Source organism: Neovison vison, chromosome 2, assembly GCF_020171115.1.
Source record: "Neovison vison isolate M4711 chromosome 2, ASM_NN_V1, whole genome shotgun sequence".
NCBI classification, from domain to species: Eukaryota; Metazoa; Chordata; class Mammalia; order Carnivora; family Mustelidae; genus Neogale; species Neogale vison.
This window is the reverse complement of record NC_058092.1, coordinates 68,594,630-68,621,938: the sequence shown is the minus strand read 5'-3', so window position 1 is coordinate 68,621,938 and position 27,309 is coordinate 68,594,630. Positions and strand designations below refer to the sequence as shown.

Below are 27,309 nucleotides of genomic sequence, written 5' to 3'. Positions count from 1 at the left end.
TTATTAGTATGGGAGGTTTTTGGTAAGGTATTTGAAAAGGCTTCTTTCCTCCAATTTTAGAAGGTATCTAGATAAAGATAGAGATACAGACATTTACATAGGTGGATGGCTTGTTGACAGAGGACAGATAGAAAACTTAAAACAACAACTTAACAACTTAACAACAACAAAAAGCCTTTCACAAAAACTGAAGCATAGAAGATAGACATGAGATTGAAGTCTTTTGGAGGAAGGATGATATCTAATATGCTGATGAGAATTATGATATTGTTTTCAAACAGAGTGCTTTAAATGTGTATTTCCAATCCAAAGAATTATCTAATTTAATTATCTGTTTTCACTTTGGCATTATTGGTAAATGATCAAAAAGCAGATTATAGGCCAGTGGTTTCTTCTCTCTTTCTCTTTTTTCTTTCTGATTTTCTTTCCTTGTCTGTATATAATTTTAATATCTGTAAATGAGTATTTACAAGAAAAGAAAGGATTATGAACTTTCATTACAATCACAGGCCTACTGACAAAAACATTGCCTAGTTATGAGTGTATTTACTTTCTGGACTGCTTAGGGTAGACGAAGAATACTTTCCTTTTCCAGTAACATATTTCTAGAAGACAGTGAAGGCAGGTAGACCTTCACTGTTTGAGATGCTTTCACTATGAGACACATACTTTAGTGGTGTCAACTCTGATGGGATTAGATGAACTGAAACTATAAGATGGACTCTCTCTGCCTCTTGACAGCATTTTTCGTTTATAAAGTGAGTCAGGTCTCTCCTCAGGGGATTTTCCTATTTAAAGATGTTTCTTCAGGGGCGCCTGGGTGGCTCAGTGGGTTAAGCCGCTGCCTTTGGCTCAGGTCATGATCTCAGGGTCCTGGGATCGAACTCCGCATCAGGCTCTCTGCTCAGCGGGGAGCCTGCTTCCCCCTTTCCTTGCCTGCTTGTGATCTCTCTCTCTGTCAAATAAATAAATAAAATCTTAAAAAAAAAAAGTTTCTTCAAAGGCTTTGCCCATGGTTCCAGAAAGCATTTGTATTTACCTCTATCCATCATTTGAAAACACTGTCCTAAAGGTATTCATGCGTTTTCCAAAGTTTAAGGATGCTTAGTATTTTGGATTCGTCATTCAGCAAGTAATAGATCATTTGCATAGCATTCATAATTATGCAATTATGACATTTAAAAAGATAAAAAAGATTTTCTTTATGAGGTTGCTGCTCAACAGTCCCAAAAATTGTAAATGTGCTCTACCTTACATTTTACTATTGTAAAGGTGTTGATCAAAAGTTTCTTTGTTCACTTTTGAGGCGGACTTCCACTGCCTGGTCTGGCCCTGGCTCCCAGTGCCCAGGATCCCTGCATTCTCTGCCTCAGCATTATTTGTGGAGGAAATAATTCAATTGTTTATTTATTTGTGACTCCTAACAGAACCAAATGTGGGGAAATGGCTACATTGGTCAAAATGGCTACATTGGGTCAAAATTATTATGATTTCATTTAAAAAGGAAAGATCGAAGTATATATTCTAACTTGGAACTGTTTAGGTAAATTGCCACAGTTTGGAAAACAGGTATAATGGATCAACTTCAACAAGTTAGAAAGTTTGACTTGGAATCCTATCCAAATTCATTTTTTCGGCTTGAATACAGACAAGTATTTTATGAGGATTTTATTTCCCTATTTGCTCAATTCCAAGATTTATAGGAGTTCTAATTGGAACCATGGCAGAAATGCCACCACAAAACCAGTGGGGGGTTTTCTCCACAAAATTTTATGGTAATTGTTTCCAGGCCCAAGGGCATATTATCATGTGGAAATATATATTTTAAAACAGCATTTCAAATTTATTTAGTCTTTAAAATTTTCAAAATTAAAATCCATTTTTTGATTGTTTTTAGAGGGGAGATGTTATGGTTCATTTTATTTTGATTAGTCCTAACATATTTGTTGGATAACCAGGTGTTGGACACAATGTTTTCACAAATAGCTAGAATGGCTTTCAGTCTTTAGTGAGCCGGATTATTCAGGTGAATGTTTTAGAGCACTTAGAGAATCTGAACATTTCAAAATTGTCTGTTACTATGAGCTGTTTCCAAGTGAGCCTCTTAAAACAAGTTCTTTTTAAAAAGGGGGAAAAAAAAGGTAAGTGTGTATTGTTACGCAAAGAAAGTGTCTAAATGGTGCCACCTTTGACTGAAGGTTGCCCTTAGGCTAATATCAACTGAAATCTCCTAAAGCAACTTGGGGATTACTGATTTATTTTAAACAACAACAACAACAAAACTTGTAAGAAAGAGAAACAAAGAACCACACTCTTAACTACTGAGAACAAACTGATAGTTACCAGAGAGAAGGAGTCTGGGGGGGATTGGGTGAAAGGGGTAAAGGGGATTAAGCATACATTTATTGTGATGAGCACTGAGTAATGGATAGAACTGTTGAATCACTATCTTGTGCACCTGAAACTAATATAACACTATATATTCATTAAACTTGAATTAAAAAAAAAAACCCTTGAATTAAGAAAAATAAAAAGTCACCAGATCCCACAATGACAACATTCAAATTAGAAAAGGTTAGAAATATATCAGATTTTCTTTTCTTTCTTTCTTTCTTTTTTTTTTTTTAAATTTATTTGACAGAGGGAGAGAGATCACAAGTAGGCAGAGAGGCAGGCAGAGAGAGAGGAGGAAGCAGGCTACCAGCCGAGCAGAGAGCCAGATGCGAGGCTCTAACCCAGGACCCTGAGGTCCTGACCTCAGAGACTTAACCCACTGAGCCCCCCTGGCGCCCCTATATCAGATTTTCTTAATGAAATGACCTATCAACCTTAGTAGCAAGAAAATCATGTCTGGAACTCTTATTATGAAATAATAAGCCAACATTTCTAAGGGAGGATGATAGACCCTAATAGAAGAAGTAGAGGCTGGTCACAGATTTTCTATCTACTCTGACCTTAAATAATGTCATTCTGTCCACAACCCGTAACATGATGCTATATTACTGAAGAACTTATAGAGAAAAATAATTCATTCAAAGAGTTTGAAGTAAGACATTATTGACATAAGAAGGAAAATAGATCTTACTTCTCTTACATTTTTCTAAAGGCCTAGGTAAGATTTATATTAGGACCCAATGGAATATTTTGAGGGAAAATTACAAAAGAAATTGTTAAAAAAAGTACTTAGTGGAAACTTTTGAAAATTATTCTGTAAAATGATAGTTAAAGTTAATGACCAAAAATCCATCATTTCCCTCACAATATATTATCAATTTAGAATTGAATGATGGCAATTGAAGTATTTTTCTTATCAAAATGTGAGTTTTTTAAAAAAAATTACATTTAATAATCCCCATTAATCCCCATCCTTTTAGAGGGACAAAAAAATACTATAGTAGTCCTCCTGGATCACAACAGATTCTTCTGTAATTGTAGAACACAATTCAGGAATATTTAAATTGTGTTTTATAGAGAAAATATAATGAGGAAGTAAAAGAAGATACATGTTGTACCTGGAAATTTAATTCTTAAAACAATGATTCTTAATGCATGTTATCTACTGAGCCTGATTCTAAGGGAATGAAATTCAGAACCTGTTTTACTACATACATGGTCACAGGTTCCTAGGTATGGACAACACGGACAACCTTCAGAATCACTCTCGTAATGGCATGTCTTCAGGCTATATGATCATTTAGGACCACTGGCCAAATCAAAGCAAACCAGTGGGATTAGGCAAACTCTGAAACATGTGGAATAAAGAGAAACTGAATGTTTTCTGTTGCATCCTTAAATTTTGGTAGGTTATCTTGCACATGGTAGACACTCACCAATGTATGTGAAGTGAATGGATAAATGGAATTTTATCCATTGAATACAAAATAGATATGTTAGAATAGAAGATCACAATTAGAAATGTTTAAAGGATACTGATTATTTTATTTACTACAAGTGTATAGGAATATTTGGAATATAAAAGATAAATAAATTACGAGGAGGTAAGAAGTGAGGGATGAGGGGACAGACTGAAATACAACTAGAAACTCTTTAGAAAGTTCTTGCTAATATAAGAGTTAGAGAAGTTGAATTTGCTAGCTGTTTATTTTCTTAACTCTTACTACTCTTAATCAGGAAGGTTATTTAGGGTAGCACAGTGTAGTTTATATTTTTAGGGATAAATTAATTAGACTTAAAAAAAAAATCAAGAACATGAATTGTCTTACTTACCCAAGTAAGATTACTTCCTTTTAGCAACAAGAAAAATGAGAAACTAACTTTTACATGTTTCTTCATTTACTTATTCATTCAGCAAATACTTACTGATTGACTACTGACTATTCTGCGCATAGTTAAATATGCTCCCTGGCCATTAAAAGCTCTTAGCTCAAAGTATTGAGAGGAATGGCTAAATCACATGACAGAGGGATAAGGGCAAGCAGAGGTCTTTAAACATGTCATGTCATATTTTGTGGATGATTAGCAGTGTATCAGGGGCTATAAGTTTCTTTCTAAAACCTCTGCATGAGTCTGCTTGGAGACCACATAATTTGATAGGTACATACTTATTGAAGGTGAAAATCAAGGACTAGTTGCAGGAACCCTGTCTCCGTTGGTATTTCTGGGCTAGCCCAGAAGGAAACATTCCCCTCTCTATCACAGATGGTTACCCACTGAAGTCAGATGCTCTGATTTGGGTCATACTCATTGGGAGTATTTGTGAGCAAAAGGCATTAGCATGTACATCTAATTCTGTCTTTGTTGAAGTGAGCTGTCAGAGGCTTAATAAACATGAACTGGAGTGTTTACAGACCATCAGTAAGCATTGCAGCAGTATTTCCCCTTCCTCTTATCAGATCTTTGTTAAGTTCACCTCCTTCCCCACTATTGTTAGACTGGGTGTGTCCATATCCTGCTTCTATTGTAATATCGACTTAACCTCTTTGATGGTTGTGTCTACTTAATGAATGGACCAGTCCCTAACTGCTGAGGCCACCATTGCATAATTTTAACAAAGAGATTATATAAACACACACGCTGGTGTCTCTTAATTAAGGATGTGACGGTTAGATGAAGGTATTTGGCAATAATTGAAATCAGTAAGTCATTAAAAATTCTTCCGTGATACTACTAATTTGTTTGTAATAGCCTTGTAATTGCAGCATATTAAACAAAGACGAATGTGGGCTGGCCTGCATGTAAAAAGTATCTGTCTTGTGTATTCCAGCCAGCCACAATTTTCCAGCCACAATTATAATTTCTACTTCTGGTACAGCTGAAATAAGGACTAAGGAAAGGAAGCTACATCCTGTGCCTTTGGCTGACAGGCTTCTAACGTACAGGTGCCTTTCCTGAAGGGTGGTCTTCCTTCGCACAATGTTTGTTGTCAGTTGGTAACATTGTGTAGTCTAGGAGAAATCCCAGAGATGCAGGTGCCTTATGAATACCCAGATGGGAAATGGAAGATGATCAAACTTCCTCTTAGACCCTATGAGTCAAAGGAATGACAAAAGATTTTCCTTCGAAACGTGGAGAGCGACTGAATCTAAAATGTCTCGTATACAAATGACGATAATTCCTTGCACAAGCCTCTTTCTCAAAGACACGAAACCTGTCTGCTAGAGCTTTTCCCAAAACCAAAATGCAACCAGAGTCTGTGATGAGACTCAGCAGCTGTTTAACAGTGCCAGAAGCACTTCCGAACTTCCACACCGCTTCCTTCAAGCCAAAAGAAAAAAACAACAAAAAAACAACACAAAAACCCCAACCCTCCAAAGAGCTCACTTTGAATGCATTCACCACGGACTCAGAGGGAACAGTGCCCCCTGTTGAACCATGGCCTCAGTATTCTCAGCACCTGACGGGTCCTTCCCAGGCTCCCTTGCAACTGACCCACTAGCACATCCTGTCTCCCTCAGAGAGCTGGCTCTAACAGAGCTCTGAGGTGGTCCCAAGTTCACGTGTAAGCGTGCTCATATAATGCTCTATAATTTGAGGAAAACACATGAATTTTAATCAGTTTTTAAAACAACCAGGCCTCTCTTCTCATTTACTAGAATGGAAAAAATTTCACTTTTATTACCTTAAAGATGCCAAACAGTGCCATTTTATTACTGTGGGAAGCTGGAAGTCATTTCCGAACTCTTTTGGCAAGGGTGCTATGTAGAGCATCCAATTCAGCCCTTTAAGTGTCTTCTGAGAACCACCACACAAACTGTGATTTACTGTCTTCAGGAGTTAAAGGGACTCTTTCTACCCTGAAACCAAAGAAAGAAAGGTGAAGTGTGTTTAAGAGGTGTCCCATGAGACTTGCAAGAATATGAGTCAGTGCAGAGCAGGCCAGACATAGAGAATGTTTTGATAACCCACAAACATTTTCCAACTTGTAATTTTTAATTTGGTTTAAAAGTTTACGTTGGTACTTTTCAAAATTGTGAGGACTTTTGTGCATGAGTCCATCTGTCTTAGGCCACTAGGACAAACTTTTTTTACACTCAGTGGCTCTGTTTTCTTGCTGTTTGTATCCTGTAGAGGTTTAGGAACACATCTACTGTGAATATATAGTGTCAAAGTTTTAAAAATATTTAAATATATAAAATACATATGCATATATATTCATATATATTTGTAAATGCATATAAAACACATATGCATATATAAATACATATTTTATGTATTTATACACACACATATTTACACACACACACACACACACACACACACACTCTGATTCTGAGATAGTGCCTAAATTTTATACACAAATATTTGGCCCAAACAAGAGTGGAGATTTTGCATATTTCCTCATTTACATAACCAAAAGATGGCAGCACTCCAGTTACCTCTCTTGCCATTCAGTAGCAACCAACAACAATTTGAATTTATGTGTTCTAAAGCTGACTCAGATCTCTAATAGTTTAAAATTATGTAAGCTGCAGACTGCTATTGCTCTTAATTAAAATAAACTCCCACACATGTATATTTTGCCCCCAATGTTATTTTATTTGGAGACTTTGACTGGCTAGTTTGTGTAGTCATAAACACTAGGTCATTGAGGGCAAAAACATAGTGAGAGAGAAACAAGATATTTAACCACTAGTCAGAAAATACATTACACTGTGGTGCCTGACAAAGAGTAGGCTCTCTATCGACATCTGAAGAAATAATTGAAGGGATAAATTATACCACTCTGGAAAAATAATTAGTCTATCAGATCAAAAATGAAAAGCTGTTTAATAGTGTCAAAGGAAATCCAGTAAACTCTTTTTCTTGACTAGAATCAGGAAACTGTTGACTTCAAGTAAAAGACCAATCTTTACTTGCCTTTATATTTTTAAGCTTTGACTAGTAATTGTCCAGTGCAACTCTCCAAGCAGTGGCTATATCTCTGGTTATAAACAGCCCCAAATCCTTTGTGGAAAAATTTTTCTCTGGAAATTGTACTCTAAACAGAGAATTATATTCATAAATGGTATCAGAAAGGCATCTGAAGGTAGCTTGCGATTTCTGTGGGTTCTTTGGGGTGGAGAAATTAATGTTTTCTTACAATGTTGTGATTATTAATGAGGAAAACATTGTTTTTTTCCTTGTTCTGACAGTTAGGCAAATATAATCTGCCATTTGGAATGGCATAATATTAAAATACCGAGATATTATGTGGGTTATTCCTTATTAGGACCAGGAGGAAATATCTGTTGTGAAGTAGAAGATTCACACTTGGCAGTAGTTTAGGATTTCATGCTATTTTCATTGCTAAAATCTTGTAGGGGTAACAGAGGCCAAATCTTCAGGGAGCACCTGCCAGGCAAATGGTGGAGAAAAGTAGGGAGTAGCTGAAGCTAGGAAGCCAAGAGTGTGATGCATCTCTTCTATCCAAAGGTATCTAGGGTGTCTGACTTCAGAGGAGTGAAATCCAGCTCCAAAACCCAAAATTTCCAAAAGCAAATTTACCACTAACTTACTGAATCATAGTTAATGACTACTGAAAGGAAACACTAGCAGAAAGAACAGTATTCAAAGGTAGGATAGTAAGATGGATTTTTTTTGGAAGACATACACCCAAGAAGCTCTGTTCATTTGAAGTTTGGTCCATCCGTTGGACGGATCCATGAATTTCCTGTCTGTATGTGTTAGGTGTCCTTTTCTATTTCCACCCATGCATCTCTCATCCATCTTTCATCCAATCATCTCTCTCTTTCAACCAAGTATTTACACACTGTTTTCTTTTTTCGTTCTTTCATTCATCAATGCAATCTGTTTTGGGCACCTTCTACATGACGAGTGCTACTACCAGTGACCAAATGATGTGAAAGACGGAGTGCCTTCCCTCAAAATGCTTCAAGTCCGGTTGGAGAAAAAGTTAGGTGTATCATTACAGCCCAGTGTGACAGATCTCATTACGGCACGACTCTGCGAGGACAGAGCGGCTTGTAAATCACACTGATGACTCCAGGAAGGCGAATGGTAAAGCCAGATTTTAAAAGACAAGCAAGAAGAATGAGGTAGCTCGGGAAGAGAAAAGGTAATTCTGGACAAAAGCTATGCATATGTAAAACATGTTCCTAATAATTGGTGTTCATTTATATTCGCAACATAATCATGTAATGAAATGCCACTCCTTTATGTACAGTGTGATATAATGATTCGATTAACAATGACCTGAGGAAGCAATAGAGCTGGTGGTTATTTATACTGTCTCTGGAACCAGACAACTTAGTCTAAATCCTGGCTCTTTCCCTTTCTAGCTGATAACCTGGGGGGAAATTACTCCACATCTCTTAGACTCAATTGCTCTTTCTTCAAATTGGAATAATAATATTACGTCCTGTCCTGTATAGTGACTATTACATTAACTTATGCAAGAAATACACCCGTATCTGTCATGAAATAATCTCTCAGTGTATATTAGTTAGAATGATATTTTTCCTTGGCTAAAATTATTGTATTGATAAGAATAGGGCTGAAAATGACAATAGTTTTTGTTCTGTTTTTAACCTTTTGAAGGTACATCTGAGAGCTGAGAAGGTACATCTCAGGAGCTGAGATTTACTATGTTCAGAAGCCCAAGGAGATTTTGCCTTTTCTAAAACTTGAAACTGCTCGCAGCACGAGGGAGAAGGCACTGGAGCTTCTTTTCAATGCCCTGAGTTCAAATTTCATTTCTGCTGCCTTCTAGGGTCTTGGACAAGTTGCTTAATGCCTGTGCCGCATTTTCTTATCACACAAGGAGGCGCTAAAGATGCCAAGATCTCCCTCAGGGAGGACCCAACAAGATAACAGGTGTAAGTGTGGCTAGCTTCACCCAACGACTTCTTCCATCCTCCCCAAACCCCTTGAGAATGCTTAGAGAATGCATAATGGCTAATCTAAGGACTGTGAAAAAACATCTCTCCCAAAATACTTTCTATAGTTTGAGAGATCACATATAAATATTCTCTTCTGCATTCGCTAACTCTGGAAAACACTCTCGAATATTACTGCTGACTTTGATACGCTGCCTTTGCAGCTTTGCCAGAACTTGCTCTGGTGGCTGCTATTCATAGAATGCCCTTGGATAATGTGATAGGTTGAATTCGAATTACTCCTCCAATCATTTCGGCAGGAGTGATAATGGCAACTAAAATGGTCATCTGGAGAATGAACTGAGCGTGGACATCTTCTAATAAAATCTCTCTCTCTCTCTTTTGTCCTTAGACTAACCCAAAAACACATAAGATAGTGCTACTTGAATAAGTGAGCATTAAACATGCTAATATAAGATGACTTTCCTGTAGGTAGATAATATATACCTTAAAAGACCACTGATCTCAGGGGGAATACAAATACCAAATAGCTTTTTTCCCCAAAACCTAAACCACAGGAAAACAGATGCTGCACTAGATCTTTCCTGGAGTTATATTTTGGTTGGCAATATTGTTTTAAGGCTGAGAACTCACCCTACCCAAGCAGTATATACAGTCTAGTTTTAAAGAAATTCAGCCTATCATCCTGTTGCTAGTGCTATTAAAATCTTTGGTCTCTCCAACATCTTTTCTTCTTTCTTCCCCCCCGCGTCCTTATTACTTAATACTGTCACATCTAAGGCCAGGGCTCCTTAGTCTGCCTGAAGGAATACAGAAGTACCAGGCTGGCATAGCTTCTATTTTATTAATTTTTTTTTTCTTGCCTGCAACCTGATTTCTTCTGGGTCTGACCTAATTCCTTTGATGCCTGGGGCTTGGAGGCCTGTGCTAATCTGCATCAGGGATGTGTGGAGAAAAGCGAGACAATTGAGAAAAAAGTAAGCGAAAAAGGAATGGCACCTGAGCAGGGGGACCCTTCAAAATCAAAATAAGCTTTTTGAAAGCAGGACATTTCTGTTCTACTCCATCCTTTAAAGAGGAAACTACATTTACTGCATGGCCTCAAATATACATTTCCCCCTTCTTTCTGATTCTTTAAACCCTGTTATGACCAGGACAAAACAGGCAGTGGCAGATACTAATTGTTAGCATTGTACACTAAATTCCGGTGTAAGGAAAATGCCCATTTATGAAAAAGAAGTCATCTTCTAGAAGTAAGATTGAAAGAAATCGTGTGTGCTGACTTTGATGGACAGATTATGCAATAGCCTAAGCTTTGTTACTAAGCTCTGGAACGTGCTGATATTGAGAGCTCTTTAGACCTGTCCATGAACTTATTGCTCCTCTGGGTCTGTTCCCAGTTTCTCCTTCCCTCTGGGAAGCAGTTCTTCCTGCTCGAATAAGCGGTAGACATCTTGTAGTCATTAATATCCCAAAAGCAGGGGGTAAAGGAGCAGATTTTCAATGTGTCTCTGCTCACTTGATTTTGGATTACTACGAATCTTCGGAGAAGTGGGAAGGTGAAATCTATGCTTCCTTGGTAACAAATCACAGGTTTTTTGTTTTTTTTTTCCCCTTTGAGATGCTAAGAAGTTGTGATTTTGTTTGCATGGGCTTACCAAAAACGTGTGTGTGGGGGGTTTTGTGTCCATATGTGACTTGATTAGTTACCATTCCCAAAGCCATGAGTACACCTGCTCCCACCAAAAGAGACATAACTTGATCTAAAGCAGAAAAATGATCAAGAACAGTAATTGTTTTCAATACAGTAGCGTGCCTTGGTTCAGGGATATTTTCACTTCTCAGATGTTTCAAGTCATTTGGCACTCAGCCTTCAAACTTGCTATTCATTTGGTCTCCAAACTCATGTCTCAAAGCCACGTGACTATCTCATGTGCCATAAATAGAAACAAGACTCTGAATTTCAGGGCTAATACCCTTGGCCTCCCCTGGCTCCCCTGGCTGTCTAGCCTACACGGCTTCTTGTTTCCGGATGTATTTGCAGATTCAAGTTCCTTATTTGGGTGTATTGTTTAAAACCATGTATTCGTCAGAGATTTAGTGCCGCTCATTAGCATAAATCTGTGTACACTTTGTGTTCCTCTCCATGGTGATGGGTGTCTTCTTTATAGTCTCCATTTATTTGCAATTCTTTCTCAGCGGAGGGTACAGCAGTGAGCAGAACGACCCTACCCAGGTGCTTAGGAGGAAAGAAGAAGAAAAGGAGTTTGGGGTGCAGATAACTCACAACCTGGAAAACTAACATAGCCATAGTTGATAATGAATAGACTATTTGAGTATCAGTTTAAGCCATTAGGAATGATCACTTGTGTGCGTGTGTGTGTGTGTGTGCATTACTGCTATATTTTAACATAAGCCCATGGAATCCGCATTTTTCACACTGATGAAAAATTTTTGCAGTTAAATCTGAACACTGTTCCTAACTGATCTGGAAATGCCATTTCAAAACACTGGTTTGCCACATTATTTCCGATTGGATTCAAAGAATAGAATGTCATAGGGTGGTGCAAGGTATTGCTACTTTTCCTTGGCCCCTTGAACATAAACTAATGAACGTCTGAGAGCAGAAAATTCAGCTATAATTCAGGACCCCAAGCCACGCATTATAGTTTTTCTTTGGCAGAGCTATCTAAAACAATCTCATATTTAGTGGTTTATGTCCTCCAACTTTGAAATACATTGTAGTTTGAATGTTGGGCAGATAAAAGATTAATTCGCCTTTGTAAAATTGCACACCCTTGGGGGTGGTTGTATTTTATGCACAGGTGAACAAGAATTTTTTTAGCAGCAAGTCTACAGAGCTGACATTTTTAATGCTTTCTACTTTTCTTTCTTTCTTTCTTCCTTCTTTTGTAAAGCACAGGTCTAAGCTTATGAACTTTAGATTCCCATTTTATTTTATTTTATCATTTTAAAATAATTATATAATAAATAAATAATTTATTTGACACAGAGAGAGAGAGAGAGAGAGAGAGATAACAAGTAGGCAGAGAGAGAAGGGGAAACAGCCTCCCCGCTGAGCAGAAATCCCCCCCATGCAGGGTTCGATCCCAGGACCCTGAGATCATGACCTGAGTCGAAGGCAGAGGCTTAACCCATTGAGCCACCCAGGTGCCCCAGATTCCCATTTTAAATTGCTTGTTGAACTCTTTTTTTTTTTGGTCAAATGTCATACTTTATGCAGGTCATAAACCAAGGTTAGGTGTAAACTTTGAATGTATATATTCATTCAAATGTATATATACATTCAAAGTTTACACATACATAGGCTTCCCTTTTTATTATCAAGTCTAGTAAAGGGATCTATTTCTGCTTTTATTAACACATAGGATCCATTTCATAAAGGATGCTACCTATTGTGCTGAAATTAAAAAAAATTAATAAGTGAACACCGTCATCATATAGTGCACCTAGGAGAGATTGCCTATTTTCTTGCTCTATTTTTGGAAAAAATGAAGAATCACGATGAGTATCAATTTTATAAGTTTTCTGATGACCAATGTGCGATGCTGAATCCCTGAAGCAAGCTACCCCGAATACTCATCTTAACCATTGGAACAATTATAAACACAAAAGATGCATGTTGCCCAAGTGAGATCTGAACTCCTGATAAAAGGAAAACTGGACCTCTTCCTTTTTCCTGTCCGTGTCTTAGTTAACTGCCCCATTGTCTATAACTAATAGATAAAAAAGCGAAGAGGTGTTTCTGTAATCCAACATACAATGAAATAGAAACCCAACTGCTTGCATTTCTACTTGCTATGCTAACCCTTTTCTCAGATGATCTTGGCAGCTTTGCTTTCCTCTAATTTTGCTAACATCTCGCAGTTATAAAAAAAAAAGTACGCACCCCCAACCCTCTGGCTCCTTCTCCTCCCTTCTTTTCCCCTTCCCGCTGTTTCATTACATTTTCTTATGTGCATACCATCAAGTCCTCTTGGACACATAATAAGATTTGTGCCAGACTATGTTTCTTGGCTTTAATGGTTAGTTAGCTTTCCAGAATACACATGCTGCTTTATACATTCTTTTATTACTGACATCATGAGAATGCATCTCTCCTATGTTTACAATTGGGTGTTCACCCTTAAATAAAAGCAATGAGATCAGGTTGTTTAAGAGAATCTTTGAAAAGCAGAATAAAAACAGCTGTTATCTGCTTGAACCATTTCATTTTCTTTCATGATCTGAATGATAATGATGTGTAGCAGTGGGCAGTCTCCGGCTCTCATTATACACCACACATCAGAGCCTCTTTCAGGTTGGAATTGGGTCTCTGTCCCGGAGTTCCAACAGGATCGTTTCAACCTTACTTCTAACAGGTGTTGGTGTTTGCAGGAGGGGGTGACGGGCAGATAAAACACCTTTGCTTGTTCCCCACTGACCTCTGGATTCAGGAGGCTGGTTTTCATTGGCAACGTGGGTTTGAAAGTCAAGCCAGGTCCTTGCTGAAATCTCTCTCACCAGGAACAGATTACAAATATTTCCACATGTCAGACAAATGAACAATAGGGTGGTCCTTATTAATCAAAGCTCTCCTAAACCAAATACAGATGGTAGCAATGAACTTCTCTTCCATGAAGATTTCTGGACATGGGAGGAAATCTATCTTGCAGGAACACACATTTCTTCCAGTAACACCAGACGAGGAATAAGGAGCTTAAACCAAATGGAACCCAAACCAAAACACGACAAAACAATAATAAATAAATACAATTTTAAAAAATCCCAGCCTTCTCAATGATCCAAACTGGAAGGTTGATTGAGCTTATTTCCATTCAACACTCCCCCGTCACAAGCTGTTTCTGAAGATTCTGCGGCATTTGCCTAGAGACTGACAAGCTTAAATTGGTTTTAACCTCTGGAGTCCCCTTTCATACTGCAGATGTTGCTGATTTGGGCGCAGGGTTCTGCTTTCCCTAAAGTCAGTGATTTTCGGGCTGTGGTGGCATCTACCAGGGAGAAGCACAACTTCTCTCAGACAACAACGGTGCTTGTTATTTTTAATTAACAGAAAAATATCGATAGGACTCGTTGAAACTGCACAGTAGTCAAAACTTGAGAGTGAGGAGAGTCAGAGAAACAATTCTACTTCAAGAACAGCCCAGAGACTAGACCCCATGGCGGCACCTCGTTGACCTGAGCCATGTTCCTGAAGCCTCTGGAGCAGCAGAAAACTGGGTTGGGGAATCTCCTGGGAACAAAGACTCCTTGGGACTTTCTGCATGACCAGGTGTTACTATTTAGGAAGAGTATATTTCAGATGTTTTAGCAAAATCGGTTCCACTTCTTTACTCAAGATTGGTGCTATTATGGTCCGGTTCAGCCCTTCAAGGTGAGGGATCAAAAGATGCTGAGATGCCTCTCAGTTCACGCCTTATCTCAAAACAGTGTTAAACCTAAATTGTATTTGAAAGGTGAAAATTCTATTGTGAAGCCCTTAACACAGAGGGTCTGTGGTTTCCACTGATAAAAAAAATTCCATGATGTGAGAACTACCAGAGGCCATTTCTCTCACTAGCCTAAATCTTTTGTACTGCTGCTAAGAGTGTATTTCCCCTTGGTCTGTTCTTGGTAAAAAGAGAGCAATATTCAAAATTGTTTAATGCATGGGTAAAGATTTTTTAAAGTCTCATCTCAAACTTTTTCAACATAATTATAGTAGAGATGGAACATTTTTCTACTAATAGATTAAATATGTGTCTGAAACCTCAGATTAATTATAATCTTTTTCAAGAGGACTAAAATTTTATAACTTTTCATGAGGAGATAACATTTTATTGGATTTTAAAAGGAAATGAAATAAAAGTATTATATATAAGAACAATTCCCTTACATGCCATAATCATGATTCCACAATGACTCCCCCCACCCCAGAGGGGAGGAGATGGCTCAGCTGATTTTTTAACATATTAGAAAGTAGAAAAAACCTTATGAAAATAGTCTCTATTATTATTTTGAGGATGTGATATATTTTCTTTAAGGTATGAAATAGTATATTTCAATATTCCAAATAGTTCCCTGAATGTGTGGAAGTAGAGTTAAGTCCAGGTTTTGTCCTATCTGGAGCAGATGATCCAATTCTAAGTTCACACAGAATCATTGGCAGATGCCAAAGGAAGACCTAATTCTTCTGATTTCCTTGCGTTGTTGAGTAAGTGATAATATCTCAATGAAATTTAATTTTGAGCATGCTCTCAGCCACCCTTCCCCACCCCTGACTGGGCATTCCTCAGAAAGTACTTGTAACTCTTTTATGTTCTGTGGCATAAATTAACCTGGTAATTTCTATGAGAAGACAATGGATGATTAGTCTGGGTATTGAAATCTCAACACTATTGAGGAATGCCTGAAAAATTGTCTTAGAATATAAACATGGGATTTTAGAATCTTAGCTGCCTAAGCCATGTTTATACTCAATTCAGATATTATACACTTCCATAAGCATTTTATAATACTCCTGGCTTAATTAAAATAAGGAGAGGTCACATATCTGCCCACTAAAAGAAATCAATGAGAGCACACATACAAGAGAGAAGAAAAAGAGAATGACAATTTTGTCCGAAGAGTAAGGAGGAAGAAGTGGAGGAAAAGGAAGAGGAAGTCTAATTGTGCATCTAGAACATAGTAGTAATTTGGGGAAAGTTGTAATTGCTACTCATCAGAACATGGAGACATACATAATCAAAGTGAATAGTAATTCACATTTTTTTTTTCCTGTGGATATGTATAAAGCACTTTCATTTAGTGCCTCCATGTGAAAGGGTGGAGAGAGCAAGTTCTGGGTTTGATGGTGAGACTTGCCTTTTACTAGTTGTATCACCTTGGCCAGGTCCCAGGTAAAATGTGCTAAAGTGTCCTAATAGAGCCATCCTTATTGGTATGTTATGAGGATTGATTGAATAAACATTGGGAAAGTTCTTGAAACTGTGTTTGAGACACAATAACCACTATATAAATGTTTATTAAAACACATGCTCATTTAATTCTCACAAAACTCTCTTTGATTAAAAAACAGCGCATTGTTTTCATTTTAAAGCCAAGACAGCTGAGGTCCCCCAAATTGATGTAATTTCCCTGAAAACTAGTAGGTGGTAGAGAAGCAGTTGGTATTTTGTAAGGTTAATTCCAGGGCCCAAAATCTTCCCTGTGCTATACGGTGAGCTAATAGGGCATGAGGTCTGGCCATGAACTTTTAACTGCCAAATAAGATACTATAATCAGATCTTCTGATAAAAAAACAAGGACACTGACTTTATCTACAATCTCTGACATTTTAGGAAAGAGTGGTAGATAAAGACCAAAATACAGAAACACATAAACTGCAAATATGCATGTAAATGTGTGTTTTCTTTGTCTAGTAACTATTTTTAAACCTATTTTTCCTTTCTAACAGTACACATTTCTTGAATTCTTTGACAATACCACTAATTTTGGTATGGGAACTGGAGGTATTATCATTAAAGAAAAGTGTTATGCAAATTCCAGTGGATATTTTTTATTGTTACTATTCTGGAATTAATTGCTTGTTACCAAGGTCATCTCATCAAGAACATATTCCCTGATTCCTCTGAGTAGATTACACCTGTTGGTTAGATCATCTCTCAGCCATGTGAACTTTTCTATTTTATACAAGTCACCATTTTAGCATAGATTTTTAAAAAAATGATTGAAAATATGAATGTCTTCTCCATTTTATGGAAAGCTCTATGAATGTAAAAACTAATTCTGGTCTGCTCATTCTTTTACTTCTGGTATCTAGAATGATATCCAGCATGGAGTGGGATAATGGCTTGGTAAAACGTTTGCCAGATAAATAAGCAAAAGTCACTGGTCCCTGCCAAGGCTGTTTGGGGGTGGTGGTGAGTAGTTCGGGACAAGCTTAGTTGCCTCTCAGAGACAGGGTGGAAGCTGTGTGAGTAAGAGTGCTCTGTGCAGGGGCGCCTGGGTGGCTCAGTGGGTTAAGCTTCTGCCTTTGGCTTAGGTCATGATCTCAGGGTCCTGGAATCGAGCCCTGCATCGGGCTATCTGCTCTGTGTGGAGCCTTCTCCTTGCCCCCCCCCCCAACCGCCTGTCTCTTTGGCTACTTGTGATCTCTGTCCAAAAAAAAAAAGAGTGATCTGTGCAAAAAACCATTTCGTGGTTGTTTTAAATAGTAAATGTGGAAATATAAGAGAAAAATGGAGAAAACAAGATCTGCTTAAAAGGAGAAAAACATGAGTTATTTTGTTTCTGAGGAGGATAGGAAGTTTACAAGGGAATTTAAAGATTTTTTCCAGTGTTTTTTGCAGTCTTGAGTTGAGTCTCTTTCTGTAATTTTATTAAAACAAGCTGGCTGTGGTTAGAACCTGCAGGTTAGAACAATGTATACCAGAAGGGTTGATGGCAACAGTAATATCACCTTTATATGGTGGAATCTCTTGCTATGTATCAAGGAATCATCACCCATTGACCCCTGGGTGCAGGAACTCGTATGTGATTAATCAAGGAAGCACTTTCTTTGTTGAACTCGGGAGAGAAGTTTCTGTACCCAGCAGGTGAAATAACAGATCGGGGAGCCTGGCAGGCAGAGTGGCATATTCCCTCCTGACCTCAATTTCCCAAAGACACTGTGTAGTCTGTTTGTGGATGACACACTCAATGGGAAAAGCACCAGTCTAAGAAAACAGTGAGAATCCTATCATAACCTTATGGTATAGGAAGATAGTTATCTTCTCATTTAGCCAAGACAAGAGGCCAGATTTCACTGGTCTGTGAGGATGAAGAAAGAGAGACTAATTCAGTTACAAAGAAACCATGCCGTCTATCCATCTATTAAGTCCTTTGTTGCCAATTCATATCCATTCAGTTTACTACCTTGGAATTGAAAAAAAAAAAAAAATCTGCTTTTAATCCTTTAGAGAGAAAGCCTGGTTATTGTATTATTTCCTCTGTATAGTTGAAAGAGTGATTATCTTCAAGGAGAGAATGCTGCTAGGGATTTAAGCATAATGTATATTTGTACTTACTTTACATTAAATTTAAAAGTTAAAGATGCGGCATAATTATGTGGGTTTTATTCCCCTAAACAGGCAATCCATGAATGCACAGTGGGTTCAAGCAGGTAGTTGAAAATGATGCTGCTTAATTACTTCATGGATGACAAAGACATTTCCTGACTTGATTAAAGATTTTTTTTTCCTAGAAAATCAAGTTTTTATAAACACTCTCAAAATAGCATAAAAGGTGCTCAGTTGTAATTGGTAGATTGATGCATATCTATGAAATTCTAAGTATGTACAACGATTTTTCTAGGGCATGGAATTTTGTGTTTTATCTGAACTTTCTGCATACTCAGGTTATAATCACTGATCTCCCCACCTCAAAATGATAGAGACAACTGGGAATATTTATATACAGCTTGCTGAGAATTTCTGATTTGTTAAAAATGTAATTGCTAATAAAATTTTTACCACACACTTTATCTCTTCCGTAATGAGAGGCCAGGGAACTAGTTATATATATTTTTTTCTTTCTCTTTTCCTTTGTAATGTTATATCTCAGTTGGAGAGAAAAGGACTAACAGCTGGAACTTATAACTATTTGGAAACATCAACAATATTGAAATTTACACTCCCATGTGCAGATGTTATCAGACAATCAAAAAAATGTGTACAAACAATGGAAGAGGAAAACAATTTTATCAAAGTGTGATTTGGTTGGATGGGGCACAAAAAGTTACACTTGTCTGTTTTCAGAAAAACCTTTTGGATCAATAAAATGAGAGAGATTATATTATTTTTTTTTTTTTAAGATTTTTTTTTTTTTTTTTTTAATTTGAGAGACAGTGAGAGAGAGCATGAGCGAGGAGAAGGTCAGAGGGAGAAGCAGACTCCCCATGGAGCTGGGAGCCTGATGCGGGACTCGATCCCCGGACTCCAGGATCATGACCTGAGCCGAAGGCAGTCGTCCAACCAACTGAGCCACCCAGGCGTCCCGAGAGAGATTATATTAAAGTGAGATTTTGCAAAAGATTTTCTAACTCAATGATAGGTCTGGTCTATACAAGATGACTGACTATGAAACATAAAGTTTTACCCTCACCACACTGTATAAGCAGGAGAGGCTGAACTAATAAAAAGAAACCATGCCAGTTGGCAACCTTTCCCACTGGATTTCAAGATTGTAGTCAAACACATTTCTCCCTAATACTATTGGGCATGGTCTCTTAATAATATGCTTCCAGCAGAGAGGTTGGGCCAACCTTTCCATTGCTAATTTATATCCTCCTGATCTAAGAGAGATTGGTCAATCCAAGTACGGTATTTTGGGTTATGGGATTAGGCTAATACTACTTTAATATAGATAATTTTTTTTTTTTTTTTTTTTGCTTCCTTGGGGCTTTATCTGTCAAGCTACCTCCTTTGTTAGCATTAGCTTTCTCTTCCAGCATAATTTAGTAGAAATTGGTAAAAATAGTGAGACTTTAGTATCCATAAAGACCCTTAGGCAACAAAGTAACACGGGAAGATAGGTATAAAACTTAAATATCTCAAATATATTCAAAACTTGACTCCTAAAATAAACTTTATTTTTACTCATTGCATCCAGGCAGGAAGTGTCTTCTTAAGTCCAGGAAACATTGCTGTTTTGGTATGGGGGTGGGTTGGGGTGAAGGGCGAGGAGTATGCATTTGTCTGCTTTTGCACGTGGTTTAGAAATATCAATACCTGGGGCGCCTGGGTGGCTCAGTGGGTTAAGCCTCTGCCTTCGGCTCAGGTCATGATCTCAGGGTCCTGGGATCGAGCCCCGCATCGGGCTCTCTGCTCAGCAGGGAGATTGCTTCCCCCTCCCCCTCTGCCTGCCTCTCTGCCTGCTTGTGATCTCTCTCTCTGTCAAATAAATAAAATCTTTTAAAAAAATTAAAAAAAAATATCAATACCTGCCAGATTTGAAAACAATCCTTAATTGTGGAGGTATTGTGTAGTGGCTGAAGGTCTGCACAAAGACATAGACAGACCTGGATTTCCATCTTGGCTCTGTAGTTTGCATCTTCTATGGCTTCATGAGTTACCTCTTCCTTGCCTCATGCTTCTCATGAGTAAATCAGAGAAATTGATTGCTATGGAAATCAAATAAGATGATGAAGTGCTTAGTGCAGTATGTAAAGCACTATCAAGTTGGTAAGGAGTTAATAAATGGTTGCTATTATTATTTATATTATTATTATTGTTATTTTAGATGTATTCCTTTTAAAAAATTTTTTTTTTTACAGATTTTATTTTTTTGTGAGGGGGAGAGATAGAGAGAGTGAGCACATGAGCACATGTGAGTAAGAATGAGCAGTTGGGAGGGGCCGAGGGAAAGGCAGCCCCCCCCCCCCCCGATGGAGCAGGTAGCCTGATACAGGACTCGATCTCAGGACCCTGGGATCATGACATGAGCTGAAGGGAGATCTTAACCCAAGGAGCCTCTCAGACACCCTATTTTAGATATATTCCAAAGCTTCTTGACCACAATAAAAACACTTTCTCTAGAAGAGGGATCCAAATAGGCACCTTCTGATCAGAAAAAAGACTACACAGCATTCGTGGTGGCACAGGTTTGCATAGAGGGTGAAGTGTAAGTGGTTAAATTGTCAGTTATTAATCTGGATTTAACATAGACAGACTTCTGTGAGAAGAAACCTCTGCTGCATTTGAAGGGCACATAAAGATACACAAAGGAATAGAGGACTTGCTAGAGAGGTAAGAGGAGGGAGATAGATCCCTTCTTCATTTTGGAGGAAAAAAATACATGAGCCACAGATAGGAAATGATTACAAAGCACATGAAAACTGAATCTTGTTTGCCAAATTCTCTGCTGTTTTTGTTGTTTTCTTCCACAGAGAACACTGAACAGCTACTGAAAATGCCTAAAGAGCGACTGCAGACACGGGCAGAGAGCTTAGCAGCTCTAGTCCATCCTTTTCAGTGTTCGCATTAAACTGGCGGAATCACAGGGCACCTCTTCTATGACAACACTCGCTACATCGTACTGCAATTTATGCGAACATGCCTGTCTCTCCCACAAGTGCTACAAGCACAGGACCATATCTTATTCGTGTAGCGCCAATGCTGAGCACAGAACAAGTGCTCAAAAAACGAGTTTGCTGCACCAGTGAATCAATTCCCGTCTGTCCCAGATAAGGGCATTCATTTACTTCATTTGTTAACAAACTTGATTGCCTGTTATACTTCAAAACAGCATATGCTAAACTAAGCTCAAAACGAATTTCTGACCCAGTAGTTACCAAGTTACATGAGGATTTCCTGTAAGCATCAAAAATTGTCATGAGTGTTTGCACTTGAATAATCTCTTGATTGAGAAAATACATGACACAGCATCGAAAGCAGCTCCCACTTCTGTTTGGAGCTGGTAGCAAACGGAGTGTTTGTGGCAAACGGAGTGTTTGTGGCAGCATCTTGGTAATAGCGAAACAACTGGAGACAGGTTATAAAAATGTAGTTAAGTGTCCGCCCATAGTGGATGGGTTAAGTCAATTATGCTACACTCACGTCATGAAATACTTCACAGTACTGAAAAGGAAGATGTACTGATACAGAAAAATATCCAAGGTATATTAAGAGAGAATATCAAATTATATGTACAGCATAACTTCCTTTGTGTTTGAAAAACTGCACAATTCTCTCGGAGAGGAGTATGGAAAGGTTCCGGAAGAATACAGAATAAGTGGAAATGAGTGTGCTAGGAAAGGAGCATTTACTTTTCAATTATAAACTTAGACTGTTTGAAGTCTTGCCTCATGAGCATGAATTATTTCTATCTTAAAACTCGAAATGTATCTCTGAATATATTAACTCTTTATTTTATCTACATATCTGTATGCTTTATAATATAATTATAGAATTATATATTATATAGCTATAGTCTTTCTACATTTTATATCTAGACATATAGATTTTTTTTCCCCTTTCACTTTAGACCAGTATGTTCTGCCAGTGGCTGATGTTTCGTCCATGCTTCCAAGTGGAAATCCTTTGTGATAATTTGCAATTCTCCCTTAGTGCTTTCACCATCAGAATGAAAACCAGTCTTACACAATTCTTATAACTCTTTTACCTTTTTCAACAACAACAAAAAATCAATAAACCAAAAAAACAGTAAGTTTTCAAATGTTTGTGAGCTTCCCCTTCTTTGTGCATGCTCAGGAAATGTTACAGGAAAACCCAATCCTAGGAGGGATAATGGGGAACGCTAGTGTTGATTTCCAAGCAAAGTTTCAGAACTTGCTTGCTGTGGGTAGCGTCAAGCAAGAGTGAGGAAGAGGGAATCCGCAGAACACTTACTCTTCCAGGGAGCCCGGTGTGAAAACTGCCATCTTAATCTACACTAACCAGATCATCTGGTTGACTCGAGGTCAAACTACAGAATTGAGATTAGAATTCGGATTAGCAGATGTGAAGTTTTATACATAGAGTACCCCCCTCCCCGGCTGTATATTAGCTCCATATTAAAGGAAGCACAGAAACCCTGCTTTGCTCACCTTCACACTTACTTTCTTTGACCATCTCCATCTAGTGCCAAGCCCAGTGCCTTGCGTTTATAGATGACGCAAAAACCGTGCAATGATTTAGTGGTTGAATCACACTGACTAGGTCAGATGACTTTTTCAAGACCAATACTCACCAGGGAAATAACACATGGGCTCCATCCCTGAAACCCCATTCCCCATCCAGTCCTCTTACTGTTATACCCTAAATCATGCTGTGCCTGAGTCATCTGTTACAAGGCATTTAATTTGATGTTAACCTCTTTAAAATCTTAAATTCCTTTCTAGATTATTGTTGGTTTTCCAAGTTCCTTTGAATTTAGGAAAAACAGTAAGCTTTTATATAATATCTACTCCTCTGCATCCCTCCATTAATATCTATGTCTACTCACTGTGCATTTTCTTCATGGTTCATATTATAATTCAGAATCACTTTTTCTTTTTACATCATTCTTGGTACAATTCTCTGACTAGAATGCAATCCCTCTTAAGAAAAAGACATTGTCCCATTATTTATAGGGCTTCTCTTTTCAATAATGTCTGCATCATTGGATGCTGAATGGTTCCATAAAGGTTAAATCATTCAGAGAAATCTCGTTGAAAACAAAATCTGTATTTAAAGTTTTTCTGGGGGTGCTTGGGTGACTCAGTTCTTTAAGCATCTGCCTCAGCTCTAGTCATGATCCCATGGTCCTGGGATTGAGTACCACATCTGTCTCCCTGCTCAGCCAGGAGCCTGCTTCTCCCTCTCCCTCTGCTGCTCCCCCTGCCTGTGTGCGCACTCTCTCTTTGTGTCAAATAAATAAAATCTTTAAAAAAAAAAAAAGATTTTCTCTAAAGCATCTAAGAGGTGACAAGATGGTAAAGCCTACAGGACAAAACTGAAGAAGAAGTTGAGATATAGCAAGGTGAGTAGAGAATGAAGCTCTTAAGTTGCCAGTGTCCCAAGGATATTTCTATATTTTGTCAAATGAGAGTTATAACTTTGGCAGATCCTTTGATGTCTCCAAGTATGGGAATGGAAAAGGACATACTACTTATGTTGAGCTGGGGCCCCAAAGGGTCCTAATCCTCAAAGGACAAGGAAACCAGCAGTAACAATGTCTTTGCCTTTCCATCTCCTGCTCCTAAAGGATTGTAGTGAGGATGGATTTGGCCTATTGTTGAGCAAGCAAGAAAAGGAAAAGGGAAAATAACCTGTCCTAGAGAACTTGCGAATATTTTTAAAGATTTGCAGCCTCCCCTATGCACTGCTTTGGAGGTCTGGGGATCGCCTATGAAACTTTGATTTGAGATGGTTCCAAGAGATGTCTGGCAAAAATCAACATAATTTTTTTTTGGAGGAAGGCATCTCTGAGCTAGAGCCCAAGGAATCCCCATGACTCAGTACAGCAGGAAGAAGGCCCTCTGCGAGATTGCAAGGACCAACATTAATCAGAAGGGACATGTCTACAGACTTCAGACATTGGGATTATAAGCAAGAGACATTCAAACAGTCACCACGTTAGAGGAAGTGAAAGGCAAGGCTGAGAAGAGCTGCAGGGAATAGGAACTGTAAAAAGCTGCAGAGAAGATCTGAAAAGACTTATCACTTCAAATTTGTTCTAGAAAACAAAACTTCAGAAACCACCACTAAATCCAATGGACAAGTGTAAGAAGACATAGAACTCCAAAGATGTAGACAAAGAAATCATTCAGACCAAAGCTTCAAGAAATAGAAAGATGGGAAACAGAGGAAAATGTAACAATATATGGGACGGGCTGAAAGATTTGAGTGTACGTTAGACACCAGAGGAGAGCTGAGGATGAGACGCGTTTTATTTGGAGAGAAAAGGGGCTGAGAATTTTTCTCAGCTGAAGAACGATAGTAATCCTCAGTCTTGAAAAAGACAGGATCTAGAAAATTCCCAGGCAGGATAAATAGAAAGAAAGGCATACCACCTACGTCATTGTGAAACTTCAGACTGCATTAGAACCTAGAATGCAGCATTTGGTGAACAAGTGACTTTCTAGAAATGAAGCAATTTGTCCTGCAGACTGAGGGCTTTCAGGTTGGACCATCCTTCAGTCATATGACACAGGCTAAGTTACTTCGTTTCTCCAAGGTTAAGTTCCTCTTCTCTCAGTCAAAGAGGATAATAATAGTATTGACTTCATATGATGGTAGAAAGAAATATTGAAAGCATGTGAAATAATGCCCTACTTGAAAAGCGACATAATAAATGTAAACTACCTTTGCGGTTGTAATAGAAAAAATAAAAAGACTACTTGTATGATGAAGCATTTTTGTATGAAAAATTTCTTCATTTAGTTTCCCAATTTTCTAAAAGTTAAGCTTTACAGTACACACATTTTGGAATAATCAGCTTGTCTGAATTTGAATTATTTTAGAAAAAAATATTGGTGAACAACATGTTCTACAAGTTATGGCACAGACTCAAAAGGACAATCATGATAACAATAAATATTGGTATGTTGTTGTGTAAGTTCAAAATGCATTAGTAATATACATCATTCCATGACCCACTTTGCTAACATTATCATTTTCTGGAGAATGGGTAACTTCCTGTGGAATATTAAATCACAAATGATACTACCTGAAATTAATTTTGAAAATAAAGGTCACCTGCTATTAAAGTTAGGATATATTATGATCAGTTCATAAAAGGCCATGACTGCGTAATATTGTGACATATTGCCTAACGACTCCTCAAGGTAATGGCGAAACATTGGTTTCAGCTGTCCTCATGCAATATAGACTGATAATTGATAGACAACAGAGTAGAAAAAGATATTATTAAGGACAGTTAGAGATGAGAGAAGATTTAACAGGGTGCAATTTGAAAGTGTGCTTCTATTCATGAGAGTGGTAGCAAAGCTGTATTCCGTAATGACAACTGATTCAATGCCTATTTATTTAGCACCAACTGTTTGCACCAAAGTGGTCATGGATCTTTTAAACTTAGTAAATGCGCATCACATCATTTCTTTTAATGTGCTTTTATTAGCCTAATATATATATATTCTTTTGTAAGGTGTGACCATCAAAAAATACAGGGTACCAGCACAAAGACAATGTGTGCTTCTAGACTGTTGCAGAGAAAATCATGGTGAGTAATTGTGCATTCATTTGATTTTGACTGGGCATCTGCTATGATGTGATTACCAACTAGGAGAGGAGAAAGAATTTTCTTGAAGATGTTTTGGTGCACAGTTAAACACACACACACACACACACACACACACACACAACCAAAACCCATGAGAGAAGGCAACATGGAGAGCAGCAAACAAAACCAGTTCAACTATCACCTCACCACACATGAAGGACTGCTGGTCACCTTTAAAACCAAGGCCAAATCAACTAAAGTAAATGAAATGGTTTCCTGCTTATTAGGTTGATTCTATTAAGTCCTTTATAAAAGAGCCTGTGTCTGTTTTATTTCATTTAGATAGAAGAATAGTCAGACATGTCATTAAATTACCTTTGAATTTGACCTTGTACCTGTCATTTTTTGTGGTAAAGAGTAAGACTTTTTTTCAGGAAAAAGAAATAAAATTTTTTCAAGTTAGAAACATGGAAACCTAAGAGATTGTGCTATTTAAACAGAAAACAAATTAAGATTGCTCTGGAGCCTTTTTTTTTGTAATTAGCCACAAGTTCCTAAAGGACATTAGACAATTATAGAAACATACTGAGCTATGTGGTCTTAAACTTCAAGTTAACACTTATTTTCCTGGTTTCTGAAGACCTTTCATTTTCTTTAGCAATCATTTTGGGGATCATTCTCTTTTGCTTCTGAGCAAATCTTTTTATTTACTTTGTGGCAATTCTAGATTAGACAAGTAGAATTATCTCCTTAGTCTTCTTCCAGGGAATCATCTTGATATAAATATTGCAGGTTTTTTTAGTTTTTATTTTAGTTATTAATTACATGAAGCCCATATTTCATAATTAGCACACTGTTAACTTATTTTCCAATTCTCCTGAGTGAACACCATAACTTTCTGTAATCCGAGGGCAGGCATTCCAGTTTCACTGAGTAATAGGTTGGGACTTTTTCCTTGCCACTCTCTCCAAAACAGTGTTTAATAGCCTTATGTATCAGGGAATATTTCTATACGTCTTGCCTAAATCACCCTTGTGTTTATTCTTTCTCACTGATATGACACTTCATCTGCCTTTTCCCTAGTATTTAATTTACTTGACATCAACCAGTTATTGTGAATAGATCAAATTTTCATAAATTTTCACATTTCACGAATGTAGTCATATGACATCTTTCTACCTCTCATTTCAGGCAGGCTTTGGAACATATTTCAACTTGGGGAAATAAAGCCAGTTTAAAAACTGTATTTTCATGCCAGGCTTCTATTCACATGGCTTTATGATTTTCCAGGACTCACCTAAGCCCCCAAAGC

At 37.8% G+C, this 27,309-nt stretch overlaps 1 protein-coding gene across 31 annotated transcripts in view; it reads right to left on the bottom strand.

The window, feature by feature from the left end:
- Positions 1 to 27,309, bottom strand: part of ADGRL2 (adhesion G protein-coupled receptor L2) — a 613,413-nt gene that overhangs the window by 524,937 nt on the left and 61,167 nt on the right. For all 31 annotated transcript variants that reach the window (XM_044238562.1, XM_044238560.1, XM_044238559.1 and 28 more), the window contains one exon: positions 6,080 to 6,254. The gene's annotated coding sequence lies outside the window, so the exon portion shown is untranslated. Of the gene's footprint in view, positions 1 to 6,079; positions 6,255 to 27,309 lie in introns of those variants that run through there.